We start from the raw sequence: 19,061 nt of genomic DNA, 5'->3' as shown, positions 1-19,061 counted from the left end.
CACAGTGACAGCCCCGTCCCCTCCAGGACTGGACCCCTATGTTACACAGTGACAGCCCCGTCCCCTCCAGGACGGGAAGCCTATGTTACACAGTGACAGCCCCGTCCCCTCCAGCACTGGACCCTTATGTTACACAGTGACAGCCCCGTCCCCTCCAGGACTGGACCCCTATGTTACACAGTGACAGCCCCGTCCCCTCCAGGACTGGACCCCTATGTTACACAGTGACAGCCCCGTCCCCTCCAGGACTGGACCCCTATGTTACACAGTGACAGCCCCGTCCCCTCCAGGACTGGACCCTTATGTTACACAGTGACAGCCCCGTCCCCTCCAGGACTGGACCCCTATGTTACACAGTGACAGCCCCGTCCCCTCCAGGACGGGAACCCTATGTTACACAGTGACAGCCCCGTCCCCTCCAGCACTGGACCCTTATGTTACACAGTGACAGGCCTGTCCCCTCCAGGACTGGACACTTATGTTACACAGTGACAGCCCCGTCCCCTCCAGGACTGGACCCCTATGTTACACAGTGACAGCCCCGTCCCCTCCAGGACTGGACCCCTATGTTACACAGTGACAGCCCCGTCCCCTCCAGGACTGGACCCCTACGTTACACAGTGACAGCCCCGTCCCCTCCAGGACTGGACCCCTATGTTACACAGTGACAGCCCCGTCCCCTCAAGGACTGGACCCCTATGTTACACAGTGACAGCCCCGTCCCCTCCAGGACGGGAAGCCAATGTTACACAGTGACAGCCCCGTCCCCTCCAGCACTGGACCCTTATGTTACACAGTGACAGCCTCGTCCCCTCCAGGACTGGACCCCTATGTTACACAGTGACAGCCCCGTCCCCTCCAGGACTGGACCCCTATGTTACACAGTGACAGCCCCGTCCCCTCCAGGACTGGACCCCTATGTTACACAGTGACAGCCCCGTCCCCTCCAGGACTGGACCCCTATGTTACACAGTGACAGCTATGTCCCCTGCAGGACTGGACCCCTATGTTACACAGTGACAGCCCAGTCCCCTCCAGGAGGGGAACCCTATGTTACACAGTGACAGCCCCGTCCCCTCCAGCACTGGACCCCTATGTTACACAGTGACAGCCCCGTCCCCTCCAGGACTGGACCCCTATGTTACACAGTGACAGCCCCGTCCCCTCCAGGACTGGACCCTTATGTTACACAGAGACAGCCCCGTCCCCTCCAGGACTGGACCCCTATGTTACACAGTGACAGCCCCGTCCCCTCCAGGACTGGACCCCTATGTTACACAGTGACAGCCCCGTCCCCTCCAGGACTGGACCCTTATGTTACACAGTGACAGCCCCGTCCCCTCCAGGACTGGACCCCTATGTTACACAGTGACAGCCCCGTCCCCTCCAGGACTGGACCCCTATGTTACACAGTGACAGCCCCGTCCGCTCCAGGACGGGAAGCCTATGTTACACAGTGACAGCCCCGACCCCTCCAGGACTGGACCCTTATGTTACACAGTGACAGCCCCATCCCCTCCAGGACTGGACCCCTATGTTACACAGTGACAGCCCCGTCCCCTCCAGGACTGGACCCCTATGTTACACAGTGACAGCCCCGTCCCCTCCAGGACTGGACCCCTATGTTACACAGTGACAGCCCCGTCCCCTCCAGGACTGAACCCTTATGTTACACAGTGACAGCCCCGTCCCCTCCAGGACTGGACCCCTATGTTACACAGTGACAGCCCCGTCCCCTCCAGGACTGGACCCTTATGTTACACAGTGACAGCCCCGTCCCCTCCAGGACTGGACCCCTATGTTACACAGTGACAGCCCCGTCCCCTCCAGGACTGGACCCCTATGTTACACAGTGACAGCCCCGTCCCCTCCAGGACGGGAAGCCTATGTTACACAGTGACAGCCTCGTCCCCTCCAGCACTGGACCCTTATGTTACACAGTGACAGCCCCGTCCCCTCCAGGACTGGACCCCTATGTTACACAGTGACAGCCCCGTCCCATCCAGGACTGGACCGCTATGTTACACAGTGACAGCCCCGTCCCCTCCAGGACGGGAACCCTATGTTACACAGTGACAGCCCCGTCCCCTCCAGGACTGGACCCCTATGTTACACAGTGACAGCCCCGTCCCCTCCAGCACTGGACCCTTATGTTACACAGTGACAGCCCCGTCCCCACCAGGACTGGACCCCTATGTTACACAGTGACAGCCCCGTCCCCTCCAGGACTGGACCCCTATGTTACACAGTGACAGCCCCGTCCCCTCCAGGACTGGACCCCTATGTTACACAGTGACAGCCCCGTCCCCTCCAGGACGGGAACCCTATGTTACACAGTGACAGCCCCGTCCCCTCCAGGACTGGACCCCTATGTTACACAGTGACAGCCCCGTCCCCTCCAGGACTGGACCCTTATGTTACACAGTGACAGCCCCGTCCCCTCCAGGACTGGACCCCTATGTTACACAGTGACAGCCCCGTCCCCTCCAGGACGGGAAGCCTATGTTACACAGTGACAGCCCCGTCCCCACCAGGACTGGACCCCTATGTTACACAGTGACAGCCCCGTCCCCTCCAGGACTGGACCCCTATGTTACACAGTGACAGCCCCGTCCCCTCCAGGACTGGACCCCTATGTTACACAGTGACAGCCCTGTCCCCTCCAGGACTGGACCCCTATGTTACACAGTGACAGCCCCGTCCCCTCCAGGACTGCACCCCTATGTTACACAGTGACAGCCCCGTCCCCTCCAGGACTGGACCCCTATGTTACACAGTGACAGCCCCGTCCCCTCCAGGACGGGAACCCTATGTTACACAGTGACAGCCCCGTCCCCTCCAGGACTGGACCCCTATGTTACACAGTGACAGCCCCGTCCCCTCCAGGACGGGAACCCTATGTTACACAGTGACAGCCCCGTCCCCTCCAGGACTGGACCCCTATGTTACACAGTGACAGCCCCGTCCCCTCCAGGACTGGACCCTTATGTTACACAGTGACAGCCCCGTCCCCTCCAGGACTGGACCCCTATGTTACACAGTGACAGCCCCGTCCCCTCCAGGACGGGAAGACTATGTTACACAGTGACAGCCCCGTCCCCACCAGGACTGGACCCCTATGTTACACAGTGACAGCCCCGTCCCCTCCAGGACTGGACCCCTATGTTACACAGTGACAGCCCCGTCCCCTCCAGGACTGGACCCCTATGTTACACAGTGACAGCCCTGTCCCCTCCAGGACTGGACCCCTATGTTACACAGTGACAGCCCCGTCCCCTCCAGGACTGCACCCCTATGTTACACAGTGACAGCCCCGTCCCCTCCAGGACTGGACCCCTATGTTACACAGTGACAGCCCCGTCCCCTCCAGGACGGGAACCCTATGTTACACAGTGACAGCCCCGTCCCCTCCAGGACTGGACCCCTATGTTACACAGTGACAGCCCCGTCCCCTCCAGGACTGGACCCTTATGTTACACAGTGACAGCCCCGTCCCCTCCAGGACTGGACCCCTATGTTACACAGTGACAGCCCCGTCCCCTCCAGGACGGGAACCCTATGTTACACAGTGACAGCCCCGTCCCCTCCAGGACTGGACCCCTATGTTACACAGTGACAGCCCCGTCCCCTCCAGGACTGGACCCTTATGTTACACAGTGACAGCCCCGTCCCCTCCAGGACGGGACCCCTATGTTACACAGTGACAGCCCCGTCCCCTCCAGGACGGGACCCCTATGTTACATAGTGACAGCCCCGTCCCCTCCAGGACGGGACCCCTATGTTACACAGTGACAGCCCCGTCCCCTCCAGGACTGGACCCCTATGTTACACAGTGACAGCCCCGTCCCCTCCAGGACGGGAAGCCTATGTTACACAGTGACAGCCCTGTCCCCACCAGGACTGGACCCCTATGTTACACAGTGACAGCCCCGTCCCCTCCAGGACTGGACCCCTATGTTACACAGTGACAGCCCCGTCCCCTCCAGGACTGGACCCCTATGTTACACAGTGACAGCCCCGTCCCCTCCAGGACGGGAACCCTATGTTACACAGTGACAGCCCCGTCCCCTCCAGGACTGGACCCCTATGTTACACAGTGACAGCCCCGTCCCCTCCAGGACTGGACCCTTATGTTACACAGTGACAGCCCCGTCCCCTCCAGGACTGGACCCCTATGTTACATAGTGACAGCCCCGTCCCCTCCGGGACGGGACCCCTATGTTACACAGTGACAGCCCCGTCCCCTCCAGGACTGGATCCCTATGTTACACAGTGACAGCCCCGTCCCCTCCAGGACGGGAACCCTATGTTACACAGTGACAGCCCCGTCCCCTCCAGCACTGGACCCCTATGTTACACAGTGACAGCCCCGTCCCCTCCAGGACTGGACCCCTATGTTACACAGTGACAGCCCCGTCCCCTCCAGGACTGGACCCCTATGTTACACAGTGACAGCCCCGTCCCCTCCAGGACTGGACCCTTATGTTACACAGTGACAGCCCCATCCCCTCCAGCACTGGACCCCTATGTTACACAGTGACAGCCCCGTCCCCTCCAGGACTGGACCCCTATGTTACAAAGTGACAGCCCCGTCCCCTCCAGGTCTGGACCCCTATGTTACACAGTGACAGCCCCGTCCACTCCAGGACGGGAAGCCTATGTTACACAGTGACAGCCCCGTCCCCTCCAGCACTGGACCCTTATGTTACACAGTGACAGCCCCGTCCCCTCCAGGACTGGACCCCTATGTTACAGAGTGACAGCCCCGTCCCCTCCAGGACTGGACCCCTATGTTACACAGTGACAGCCCCGTCCCCTCCAGGACGGGAACCCTATGTTACACAGTGACAGCCCCGTCCCCTCCAGCACTGGACCCCTATGTTACACAGTGACAGCCCCGTCCCCTCCAGGACTGGACCCCTATGTTACACAGTGACAGCCCCATCCCCTCCAGGACTGGACCCCTATGTTACACAGTGACAGCCCCGTCCCCTCCAGCACTGGACCCTTATGTTACACAGTGACAGCCCCGTCCCCTCCAGGACTGGATCCCTAAGTTACACAGTGACAGCCCCGTCCCCTCCAGGACTGGAACCCTATGTTACACAGTGACAGCCCCGTCCCCTCCAGGACGGGAACCCTATGTTACACAGTGACAGCCCCGTCCCCTCCAGCACTGGACCCCTATGTTACACAGTGACAGCCCCGTCCCCTCCAGGACTGGACCCCTATGTTACACAGTGACAGCCCCGTCCCCTCCAGGACTGGACCCTTATGTTACACAGTGACAGCCCCGTCCCCTCCAGGACTGGACCCCTATGTTACACAGTGACAGCCCCGTCCCCTCCAGGACTGGACCCTTATTTTACACAGTGACAGCCCCGTCCCCTCCAGCACTGGACCCCTATGTTACACAGTGACAGCCCCGTCCCCTCCAGCACTGGACCCCTATGTTACACAGTGACAGCCCCGTCCCCTCCAGGACTGGACCCCTATGTTACACAGTGACAGCCCCGTCCCCTCCAGGACGGGAACCCTATGTTACACAGTGACAGCCCCGTCCCCTCCAGCACTGGACCCCTATGTTACACAGTGACAGCCCCGTCCCCTCCAGGACTGGACCCTTATGTTACACAGTGACAGCCCCGTCCCCTCCAGGACTGGACCCCTATGTTACACAGTGACAGCCCCGTCCCCTCCAGGACTGGACCCCTATGTTACACAGTGACAGCCCCGTCCCCTCCAGGACTGGACCCTTATGTTACACAGTGACAGCCCCGTCCCCTCCAGGACTGGACCCCTATGTTACACAGTGACAGCCCCGTCCCCTCCAGGACTGGACCCCTATGTTACACAGTGACAGCCCCGTCCCCTCCAGGACGGGAACCCTATGTTACACAGTGACAGCCCCGTCCCCTCCAGCACTGGACCCCTATGTTACACAGTGACAGCCCCGTCCGCTCCAGGACTGGACCCCTATGTTACAAAGTGACAGCCCCGTCCCCTCCAGGACTGGACCCCTATGTTACACAGTGACAGCCCCGTCCCCTCCAGGACTGGACCCTTATGTTACACAGTGACAGCCCCGTCCCCTCCAGGACTGGACCCTTATGTTACACAGTGACAGCCTCGTCCCCTCCAGGACTGGACCCCTATGTTACACAGTGACAGCCCCGTCCCCTCCAGGACTGGACCCCTATGTTACACAGTGACAGCCCCGTCCCCTCCAGGACTGGACCCTTATGTTACACAGTGACAGCCCCGTCCCCTCCAGGACTGGACCCCTATGTTACACAGTGACAGCCCCGTCCCCTCCAGGACGGGAAGCCTATGTTACACAGTGACAGCCCCGTCCCCTCCAGCACTGGACCCTTATGTTACACAGTGACAGCCTCGTCCCCTCCAGGCTGGACCCCTATGTTACACAGTGACAGCCCCGTCCCCTCCAGGACTGGACCCGTATGTTACACAGTGACAGCCCCGTCCCCTCCAGGACTGGACCCCTATGTTACACAGTGACAGCCCCGTCCCCTCCAGGACTGGACCCCTATGTTACACAGTGACAGCCCCGTCCGCTCCAGGACGGGAAGCCTATGTTACACAGTGACAGCCCCGTCCCCTCCAGCACTGGACCCTTATGTTACACAGTGACAGCCTCGTTCCCTCCAGGACTGGACCCCTATGTTACACAGTGACAGCCCCGTCCCCTCCAGGACTGGACCCCTATGTTACACAGTGACAGCCCCGTCCCCTCCAGGACTGGACCCCTATGTTACACAGTGACAGCCCCGTCCCCTCCAGGACTGGACCCCTATGTTACACAGTGACAGCCCCGTCCCCTCCAGGACTGGACCCCTATGTTACACAGTGACAGTCCCGTCCCCTCCAGGACTGGACCCCTATGTTACACAGTGACAGCCCCGTCCCCTCCAGGACTGGACCCCTATGTTACACAGTGACAGCCCCGTCCCCTCCAGGACTGGACCCCTATGTTACACAGTGACAGCCCCGTCCCCTCCAGGACTGGACCCCTATGTTACACAGTGACAGCTATGTCCCCTGCAGGACTGGACCCCTATGTTACACAGTGACAGCCCAGTCCCCTCCAGGAGGGGAACCCTATGTTACACAGTGACAGCCCCGTCCCCTCCAGCACTGGACCCCTATGTTACACAGTGACAGCCCCGTCCCCTCCAGGACTGGACCCCTATGTTACACAGTGACAGCCCCGTCCCCTCCAGGACTGGACCCTTATGTTACACATAGACAGCCCCGTCCCCTCCAGGACTGGACCCCTATGTTACACAGTGACAGCCCCGTCCCCTCCAGGACTGGACCCCTATGTTACACAGTGACAGCCCCGTCCCCTCCAGCACTGGACCCCTATGTTACACAGTGACAGCCCCGTCCCCTCCAGGACTGGACCCCTATGTTACACAGTGACAGCCCCGTCCCCTCCAGGACTGGACCCCTATGTTACACAGTGACAGCCCCGTCCCCTCCAGCACTGGACCCCTATGTTACACAGTGACAGCCCCGTCCCCTCCAGGACTGGACCCCTATGTTACACAGTGACAGCCCCGTCCCCTCCAGGACTGGACCCCTATGTTACACAGTGACAGCCCCGTCCCCTCCAGGACGGGAAGCCTATGTTACACAGTGACAGCCCCGTCCCCTCCAGCACTGGACCCTTATGTTACACAGTGACAGCCTCGTCCCCTCCAGGACTGGACCCCTATGTTACACAGTGACAGCCCCGTCCCCTCCAGGACGGGAACCCTATGTTACACAGTGACAGCCCCGTCCCCTCCAGGACTGGACCCCTATGTTACACAGTGACAGCCCCGTCCCCTCCAGGACTGGACCCTTATGTTACACAGTGACAGCCCCGTCCCCTCCAGGACTGGACCCCTATGTTACACAGTGACAGCCCCGTCCCCTCCAGGACTGGACCCTTATGTTACACAGTGACAGCCCCGTCCCCTCCAGGACTGGACCCCTATGTTACACAGTGACAGCCCCGTCCCCTCCAGGACTGGACCCCTATGTTACACAGTGACAGCCTCGTCCCCTCCAGCACTGGACCCTTATGTTACACAGTGACAGCCCCGTCCCCTCCAGGACTGGACCCCTATGTTACACAGTGACAGCTATGTCCCCTCCAGGACTGGACCCCTATGTTACACAGTGACAGCCCAGTCCCCTCCAGGATGGGAACCCTATGTTACACAGTGACAGCCCCGTCCCCTCCAGCACTGGACACCTATGTTACACAGTGACAGCCCCGTCCCCTCCAGCACTGGACCCTTATGTTACACAGTGACAGCCCCGTCCCCTCCAGGACTGGACCCCTATGTTACACAGTGACAGCCCCGTCCCCTCCAGGACTGGACCCCTATGTTACACAGTGACAGCCCCGTCCCCTCCAGGACTGGACCCCTATGTTACACAGTGACAGCCCCGTCCCCTCCAGGAATGGACCCCTATGTTACACAGTGACAGCCCCGTCCCCTCCAGGACTGGACCCCTATGTTACACAGTGACAGCTATGTCCCCTCCAGGACTGGACCCCTATGTTACACAGTGACAGCCCAGTCCCCTCCAGGACGGGAACCCTATGTTACACAGTGACAGCCCCGTCCCCTCCAGCACTGGACCCCTATGTTACACAGTGACAGCCCCGTCCCCTCCAGGACTGGACCCCTATGTTACACAGTGACAGCCCCGTCCCCTCCAGGACTGGACCCTTATGTTACACAGTGACAGCCCCGTCCCCTCCAGGAGTGGACCCCTATGTTACACAGTGACAGCCCCGTCCCCTCCAGGACTGGACCCTTATGTTACACAGTGACAGCCCCGTCCCCTCCAGGACTGGACCCCTATGTTACACAGTGACAGCCCCGTCCCCTCCAGGACTGGACCCCTATGTTACACAGTGACAGCCCCGTCCCCTCCAGAACGGAAACCCTATGTTACACAGTGACAGCCCCGTCCCCTCCAGCACTGGACCCCTATGTTACACAGTGACAGCCCCGTCCCCTCCAGGACTGGACCCCTATGTTACACAGTGACAGCCCCGTCCCCTCCAGGACGGGAAGCCTATGTTACACAGTGACAGCCCCGTCCCCTCCAGCACTGGACCCTTATGTTACACAGTGACAGCCTCGTCCCCTCCAGGACTGGACCCCTATGTTACACAGTGACAGCCCCGTCCCCTCCAGGACTGGACCCCTATGTTACACAGTGACAGCTATGTCCCCTCCAGGACTGGACCCCTATGTTACACAGTGACAGCCCAGTCCCCTCCAGAACTAGACACCTATGGTACACAGTGACAGCCCCGTCCCCTCCAGGACTGGACCCCTATGTTACACAGTGACAGCCCCGTCCCCTCCAGGACGGGAACCCTATGTTACACAGTGACAGCCCCGTCCCCTCCAGCACTGGACCCTATGTTACACAGTGACAGCCCCGTCCCCTCCAGGACTGGACCCCTATGTTACACAGTGACAGCCCCGTCCCCTCCAGGACTGGACCCCTATGTTACACAGTGACAGCCCCGTCCCCTCCAGGACTGGACCCCTATGTTACACAGTGACAGCCCCGTCCCCTCCAGCACTGGACCCTTATGTTACACAGTGACAGCCCCGTCCCCTCCAGGACTGGACCCCTATGTTACACAGTGACAGCCCCGTCCCCTCCAGGACTGGACCCCTATGTTACACAGTGACAGCCCCGTCCCCTCCAGGACGGGAACCCTATGTTACACAGTGACAGCCCCGTCCCCTCCAGCACTGGACCGCTATGTTACACAGTGACAGCCCCGTCCCCTCCAGGACGGGACCCCTATGTTACACAGTGACAGCCCCGTCCCCTCCAGGACTGGACCCTTATGTTACACAGTGACAGCCCCGTCCCCTCCAGGACTGGACCCCTATGTTACACAGTGACAGCCCCGTCCCCTCCAGCACTGGACCCTTATGTTACACAGTGACAGCCTCGTCCCCTCCAGGACTGGACCCCTATGTTACACAGTGACAGCCCCGTCCCCTCCAGGACTGGACCCCCATGTTACACAATGACAGCCCCGTCCCCTCCAGGACTGGACCCCTATGTTACACAGTGACAGACCCGTCCCCACCAGTACTTGACCCCTATGTTACACAGTGACAGCCCCGTCCCCTCCAGGACTGGACCCCTATGTTACACAGTGACAGCTATGTCCCCTCCAGGACTGGATCCCTATGTTACACAGTGACAGCCCTGTCCCCTCCAGGACGGGAAGCCTATGTTACACAGTGACAGCCCCGTCCCCTCCAGCACTGGACCCCTATGTTACACAGTGACAGCCCCGTCCCCTCCAGGACTGGACCCCTCTGTTACACAGTGACAGCCCCGTCCCCTCCAGGACTGGACCCCTATGTTACACAGTGACAGCCCCGTCCCCTCCAGGACGGGAAGCCTATGTTACACAGTGACAGCCCCGTCCCCTCCAGCACTGGACCCTTATGTTACACAGTGACAGCCCCGTCCCCTCCAGGACTGGACCCCTATGTTACACAGTGACAGCCCCGTCCCCTCCAGGACTGGACCCATATGTTACACAGTGACAGCCCCGTCCCCTCCAGGACTGGACCCCTATGTTACACAGTGACAGCCCCGTCCCCTCCAGGACTGGACCCTTATGTTACACAGTGACAGCCCCGTCCCCTCCAGGACTGGACCCCTATGTTACACAGTGACAGTCCCGTCCCCTCCAGGACGGGAACCCTATGTTACACAGTGACAGCCCCGTCCCCTCCAGCACTGGACCCTTATGTTACACAGTGACAGGCCCGTCCCCTCCAGGACTGGACACTTATGTTACACAGTGACAGCCCCGTCCCCTCCAGGACTGGACCCCTATGTTACACAGTGACAGCCCCGTCCCCTCCAGGACTGGACCCCTATGTTACACAGTGACAGCCCCGTCCCCTCCAGGACTGGACCCCTATGTTACACAGTGACAGCCCCGTCCCCTCCAGGACTGGACCCCTATGTTACACAGTGACAGCCCCGTCCCCTCCAGGACTGGACCCCTATGTTACACAGTGACAGCCCCGTCCCCTCCAGGACTGGACCCCTATGTTACACAGTGACAGCTATGTCCCCTCCAGGACTGGACTCCTATGTTACACAGTGACAGCCCAGTCCCCTCCAGGACGGGAACCCTATGTTACACAGTGACAGCCCCGTCCCCTCCAGCACTGGACCCCTATGTTACACAGTGACAGCCCCGTCCCCTCCAGGACTGGACCCCTATGTTACACAGTGACAGCCCCGTCCCCTCCAGGACTGGACCCTTATGTTACACAGTGACAGCCCCGTCCCCTCCAGGACTGGACCCCTATGTTACACAGTGACAGCCCCGTCCCCTCCAGGACTGGACCCCTATGTTACACAGTGACAGCCCCGTCCCCTCCAGGACTGGACCCTTATGTTACACAGTGACAGCCCCGTCCCCTCCAGGACTGGACCCCTATGTTACACAGTGACAGCCCCGTCCCCTCCAGGACTGGACCCCTATGTTACACAGTGACAGCCCCGTCCCCTCCAGGACGGGAACCCTATGTTACACAGTGACAGCCCCGTCCCCTCCAGCACTGGACCCCTATGTTACACAGTGACAGCCCCGTCCCCTCCAGGACTGGACCCCTATGTTACACAGTGACAGCCCCGTCCCCTCCAGGACTGGACCCCTATGTTACACAGTGACAGCCCCGTCCCCTCCAGGACTGGACCCTTATGTTACACAGTGACAGCCCCATCCCCTCCAGCAATGGACCCCTATGTTACACAGTGACAGCCCCGTCCCCTCCAGGACTGGACCCCTATGTTACACAGTGACAGCCCCGTCCCCTCAAGGACTGGACCCCTATGTTACACAGTGACAGCCCCGTCCACTCCAGGACGGGAAGCCTATGTTACACAGTGACAGCCCCGTCCCCTCCAGCACTGGACCCTTATGTTACACAGTGACAGCCCCGTCCCCTCCAGGACTGGACCCCTATGTTACACAGTGACAGCCCCGTCCCCTCCAGGACTGGACCCCTATGTTACACAGTGACAGCCCCGTCCCCTCCAGGACGGGAACCCTATGTTACACAGTGACAGCCCCGTCCCCTCCAGCACTGGACCCCTATGTTACACAGTGACAGCCCCGTCCCCTCCAGGACTGGACCCCTATGTTGCACAGTGACAGCCCCGTCCCCTCCTGGACTGGAACCCTATGTTACACAGTGACAGCCCCGTCCCCTCCAGCACTGGACCCTTATGTTACACAGTGACAGCCCCGTCCCCTCCAGGACTGGATCCCTATGTTACACAGTGACAGCCCCGTCCCCTCCAGGACTGGACCCCTATGTTACACAGTGACAGCCCCGTCCCCTCCAGGACGGGAACCCTATGTTACACAGTGACAGCCCCGTCCCCTCCAGCACTGGACCCCTATGTTACACAGTGACAGCCCCGTCCCCTCCAGGACTGGACCCCTATGTTACACAGTGACAGCCCCGTCCCCTCCAGGACTGGACCCTTATGTTACACAGTGACAGCCCCGTCCCCTCCAGGACTGGACCCCTATGTTACACAGTGACAGCCCCGTCCCCTCCAGGACTGGACCCTTATTTTACACAGTGACAGCCCCGTCCCCTCCAGCACTGGACCCCTATGATACACAGTGACAGCCCCGTCCCCTCCAGCACTGGACCCCTATGTTACACAGTGACAGCCCCGTCCCCTCCAGGACTGGACCCCTATGTTACACAGTGACAGCCCCGTCCCCTCCAGGACGGGAACCCTATGTTACACAGTGACAGCCCCGTCCCCTCCAGCACTGGACCCCTATGTTACACAGTGACAGCCCCGTCCCCTCCAGGACTGGACCCTTATGTTACACAGTGACAGCCCCGTCCCCTCCAGGACTGGACCCCTATGTTACACAGTGACAGCCCCGTCCCCTCCAGGACTGGACCCCTATGTTACACAGTGACAGCCCCGTCCCCTGCAGGACTGGACCCTTATGTTACACAGTGACAGCCCCGTCCCCTCCAGGACTGGACCCCTATGTTACACAGTGACAGCCCCGTCCCCTCCAGGACTGGACCCCTATGTTACACAGTGACAGCCCCGACCCCTGCAGGACGGGAACCCTATGTTACACAGTGACAGCCCCGTCCCCTCCAGCACTGGACCCCTATGTTACACAGTGACAGCCCCGTCCGCTCCAGGACTGGACCCCTATGTTACACAGTTACAGCCCCGTCCCCTCCAGGACTGGACCCCTATGTTACACAGTGACAGCCCCGTCCCCTCCAGGACTGGACCCTTATGTTACACAGTGACAGCCCCGTCCCCTCCAGGACTGGACCCCTATGTTACACAGTGACAGCCCCGTCCCCTCCAGGACTGGACCCCTATGTTACACAGTGACAGCCCCGTCCCCTCCAGGACTGGACCCCTATGTTACACAGTGACAGCCCCGTCCCCTCCAGGACTGGACCCTTATGTTACACAGTGACAGTCCCGTCCCCTCCAGGACTGGACCCCTATGTTACACAGTGACAGCCCCGTCCCCTCCAGGACTGGACCCAATGTTACACAGTGACAGCCCCGTCCCCTCCAGGACTGGACCCCTATGTTACACAGTGACAGCCCCGTCCCCTCCAGGACTGGACCCCTATGTTACACAGTGACAGCCCCGTCCCCTCCAGGACGGGAAGCCTATGTTACACAGTGACAGCCCCGTCCCCTCCAGCACTGGACACTTATGTTACACAGTGACAGCCTCGTCCCCTCCAGGACTGGACCCCTATGTTACACAGTGACAGCCCCGTCCCCTCCAGGACGGGAACCCTATGTTACACAGTGACAGCCCCGTCCCCTCCAGGACTGGACCCCTATGTTACACAGTGACAGCCCCGTCCCCTCCAGGACTGGACCCTTATGTTACACAGTGACAGCCTCGTCCCCTCCAGGACTGGACCCCTATGTTACACAGTGACAGCCCCGTCCCCTCCAGGACTGGACCCCTATGTTACACAGTGACAGCCCCGTCCCCTCCAGGACTGGACCCTTATGTTACACAGTGACAGCCCCGTCCCCTCCAGGACTGGACCCCTATGTTACACAGTGACAGCCCCGTCCCCTCCAGGACGGGAAGCCTATGTTACACAGTGACAGCCCCGTCCCCTCCAGCACTGGACCCTTATGTTACACAGTGACAGCCTCGTCCCCTCCAGGACTGGACCCCTATGTTACACAGTGACAGCCCCGTCCCCTCCAGGACTGGACCCCTATGTTACACAGTGACAGCCCCGTCCCCTCCAGGACTGGACCCCTATGTTACACAGTGACAGCCCCGTCCCCTCCAGGACTGGACCCCTATGTTACACAGTGACAGCCCCGTCCCCACCAGGACTGGACCCCTATGTTACACAGTGACAGCCCCGTCCCCTCCAGGACTGGACCCCTATGTTACATAGTGACAGCCCCGTCCCCTCCAGGACTGGACCCCTATGTTACACAGTGACAGCCCCGTCCCCACCAGGACTGGACCCCTATGTTACACAGTGACAGCCCCGTCCCCTCCAGGACTGGACCCGTATGTTACACAGTGACAGCCCCGTCCCCTCCAGGACTGGACCCCTATGTTACACAGTGACAGCCCCGTCCCCTCCAGGACTGGACCCCTATGTTACACAGTGACAGCCCCGTCCGCTCCAGGACGGGAAGCCTATGTTACACAGTGACAGCCCCGTCCCCTCCAGCACTGGACCCTTATGTTACACAGTGACAGCCTCGTTCCCTCCAGGACTGGACCCCTATGTTACACAGTGACAGCCCCGTCCCCTCCAGGACTGGACCCCTATGTTACACAGTGACAGCCCCGTCACCTCCAGGACTGGACCCCTATGTTACACAGTGACAGCCCCGTCCCCTCCAGGACTGGACCCCTATGTTACACAGTGACAGCCCCGTCCCCTCCAGGACTGGACCCCTATGTTACACAGTGACAGCCCCGTCCCCTCCAGGACTGGACCCCTATGTTACACAGTGACAGCCCCGTCCCCTCCAGGACGGGAAGCCAATGTTACACAGTGACAGCCCCGTCCCCTCCAGCACTGGACCCTTATGTTACACAGTGACAGCCTCGTCCCCTCCAGGACTGGACCCCTATGTTACACAGTGACAGCCCCGTCCCCTCCAGGACTGGACCCCTATGTTACACAGTGACAGCCCCGTCCCCTCCAGGACTGGACCCCTATGTTACACAGTGACAGCCCCGTCCCCTCCAGGACTGGACCCCTATGTTACACAGTGACAGCTATGTCCCCTGCAGGACTGGACCCCTATGTTACACAGTGACAGCCCAGTCCCCTCCAGGAGGGGAACCCTATGTTACACAGTGACAGCCCCGTCCCCTCCAGCACTGGACCCCTATGTTACACAGTGACAGCCCCGTCCCCTCCAGGACTGGACCCCTATGTTACACAGTGACAGCCCCGTCCCCTCCAGGACTGGACCCTTATGTTACACAGAGACAGCCCCGTCCCCTCCAGGACTGGACCCCTATGTTACACAGTGACAGCCCCGTCCCCTCCAGGACTGGACCCCTATGTTACACAGTGACAGCCCCGTCCCCTCCAGGACTGGACCCTTATGTTACACAGTGACAGCCCCGTCCCCTCCAGGACTGGACCCCTATGTTACACAGTGACAGCCCCGTCCCCTCCAGGACTGGACCCCTATGTTACACAGTGACAGCCCCGTCCGCTCCAGGACGGGAAGCCTATGTTACACAGTGACAGCCCCGACCCCTCCAGGACTGGACCCTTATGTTACACAGTGACAGCCCCATCCCCTCCAGGACTGGACCCCTATGTTACACAGTGACAGCCCCGTCCCCTCCAGGACTGGACCCCTATGTTACACAGTGACAGCCCCGTCCCCTCCAGGACTGGACCCCTATGTTACACAGTGACAGCCCCGTCCCCTCCAGGACTGAACCCTTATGTTACACAGTGACAGCCCCGTCCCCTCCAGGACTGGACCCCTATGTTACACAGTGACAGCCCCGTCCCCTCCAGGACTGGACCCTTATGTTACACAGTGACAGCCCCGTCCCCTCCAGGACTGGACCCCTATGTTACACAGTGACAGCCCTGTCCCCTCCAGGACTGGACCCCTATGTTACACAGTGACAGCCCCGTCCCCTCCAGGACGGGAAGCCTATGTTACACAGTGACAGCCTCGTCCCCTCCAGCACTGGACCCTTATATTACACAGTGACAGCCCCGTCCCCTCCAGGACTGGACCCCTATGTTACACAGTGACAGCCCCGTCCCATCCAGGACTGGACCGCTATGTTACACAGTGACAGCCCCGTCCCCTCCAGGACGGGAACCCTATGTTACACAGTGACAGCCCCGTCCCCTCCAGGACTGGACCCCTATGTTACACAGTGACAGCCCCGTCCCCTCCAGCACTGGACCCTTATGTTACACAGTGACAGCCCCGTCCCCACCAGGACTGGACCCCTATGTTACACAGTGACAGCCCCGTCCCCTCCAGGACTGGACCCCTATGTTACACAGTGACAGCCCCGTCCCCTCCAGGACTGGACCCCTATGTTACACAGTGACAGCCCCGTCCCCTCCAGGACGGGAACCCTATGTTACACAGTGACAGCCCCGTCCCCTCCAGGACTGGACCCCTATGTTACACAGTGACAGCCCCGTCCCCTCCAGGACTGGACCCTTATGTTACACAGTGACAGCCCCGTCCCCTCCAGGACTGGACCCCTATGTTACACAGTGACAGCCCCGTCCCCTCCAGGACGGGAAGCCTATGTTACACAGTGACAGCCCCGTCCCCACCAGGACTGGACCCCTATGTTACACAGTGACAGCCCCGTCCCCTCCAGGACTGGACCCCTATGTTACACAGTGACAGCCCCGTCCCCTCCAGGACTGGACCCCTATGTTACACAGTGACAGCCCCGTCCCCTCCAGGACTGGACCCCTATGTTACACAGTGACAGCCCCGTCCCCTCCAGGACTGGACCCCTATGTTACACAGTGACAGCCCCGTCCCCTCCAGGACTGGACCCCTATGTTACACAGTGACAGCCCCGTCCCCTCCAGGACGGCAACCCTATGTTACACAGTGACAGCCCCGTCCCCTCCAGGACTGGACCCCTATGTTACACAGTGACAGCCCCGTCCCCTCCAGGACTGGACCCTTATGTTACACAGTGACAGCCCCGTCCCCTCCAGGACTGGACCCCTATGTTACACAGTGACAGCCCCGTCCCCTCCAGGACGGGAACCCTATGTTACACAGTGACAGCCCCGTCCCCTCCAGGACTGGACCCCTATGTTACACAGTGACAGCCCCGTCCCCTCCAGGACTGGACCCTTATGTTACACAGTGACAGCCCCGTCCCCTCCAGGACTGGACCCCTATGTTACACAGTGACAGCCCCGTCCCCTCCAGGACGGGACCCCTATGTTACATATTGACAGCCCCGTCCCCTCCAGGACGGGACCCCTATGTTACACAGTGACAGCCCCGTCCCCTCCAGGACTGGACCCCTATGTTACACAGTGACAGCCCCGTCCCCTCCAGGACGGGAAGCCTATGTTACACAGTGACAGCCCTGTCCCCACCAGGACTGGACCCCTATGTTACACAGTGACAGCCCCGTCCCCTCCAGGACTGGACCCCTATGTTACACAGTGACAGCCCCGTCCCCTCCAGGACTGGACCCCTATGTTACACAGTGACAGCCCCGTCCCCTCCAGGACTGGACCCTTATGTTACACAGTGACAGTCCCGTCCCCTCCAGGACTGGACCCCTATGTTACACAGTGACAGCCCCGTCCCCTCCAGGACTGGACCCAATGTTACACAGTGACAGCCCCGTCCCCTCCAGGACTGGACCCCTATGTTACACAGTGACAGCCCCGTCCCCTCCAGGACTGGACCCCTATGTTACACAGTGACAGCCCCGTCCCCTCCAGGACGGGAAGCCTATGTTACACAGTGACAGCCCCGTCCCCTCCAGCACTGGACACTTATGTTACACAGTGACAGCCTCGTCCCCTCCAGGACTGGACCCCTATGTTACACAGTGACAGCCCCGTCCCCTCCAGGACGGGAACCCTATGTTACACAGTGACAGCCCCGTCCCCTCCAGGACTGGACCCCTATGTTACACAGTGACAGCCCCGTCCCCTCCAGGACTGGACCCTTATGTTACACAGTGACAGCCTCGTCCCCTCCAGGACTGGACCCCTATGTTACACAGTGACAGCCCCGTCCCCTCCAGGACTGGACCCCTATGTTACACAGTGACAGCCCCGTCCCCTCCAGGACTGGACCCTTATGTTACACAGTGACAGCCCCGTCCCCTCCAGGACTGGACCCCTATGTTACACAGTGACAGCCCCGTCCCCTCCAGGACGGGAAGCCTATGTTACACAGTGACAGCCCCGTCCCCTCCAGCACTGGACCCTTATGTTACACAGTGACAGCCTCGTCCCCTCCAGGACTGGACCCCTATGTTACACAGTGACAGCCCCGTCCCCTCCAGGACTGGACCCCTATGTTACACAGTGACAGCCCCGTCCCCTCCAGGACTGGACCCCTATGTTACACAGTGACAGCCCCGTCCCCTCCAGGACTGGACCCCTATGTTACACAGTGACAGCCCCGTCCCCACCAGGACTGGACCCCTATGTTACACAGTGACAGCCCCGTCCCCTCCAGGACTGGACCCCTATGTTACATAGTGACAGCCCCGTCCCCTCCAGGACTGGACCCCTATGTTACACAGTGACAGCCCCGTCCCCACCAGGACTGGACCCCTATGTTACACAGTGACAGCCCCGTCCCCTCCAGGACTGGACCCGTATGTTACACAGTGACAGCCCCGTCCCCTCCAGGACTGGACCCCTATGTTACACAGTGACAGCCCCGTCCCCTCCAGGACTGGACCCCTATGTTACACAGTGACAGCC

The sequence above is a fragment of the Narcine bancroftii genome, unplaced genomic scaffold (genome assembly GCF_036971445.1).
Source record: "Narcine bancroftii isolate sNarBan1 unplaced genomic scaffold, sNarBan1.hap1 Scaffold_296, whole genome shotgun sequence".
NCBI classification, from domain to species: Eukaryota; Metazoa; Chordata; class Chondrichthyes; order Torpediniformes; family Narcinidae; genus Narcine; species Narcine bancroftii.
The sequence above is the reverse complement of the archived record's forward strand: the minus strand, read 5'-3'. Positions refer to the sequence as shown.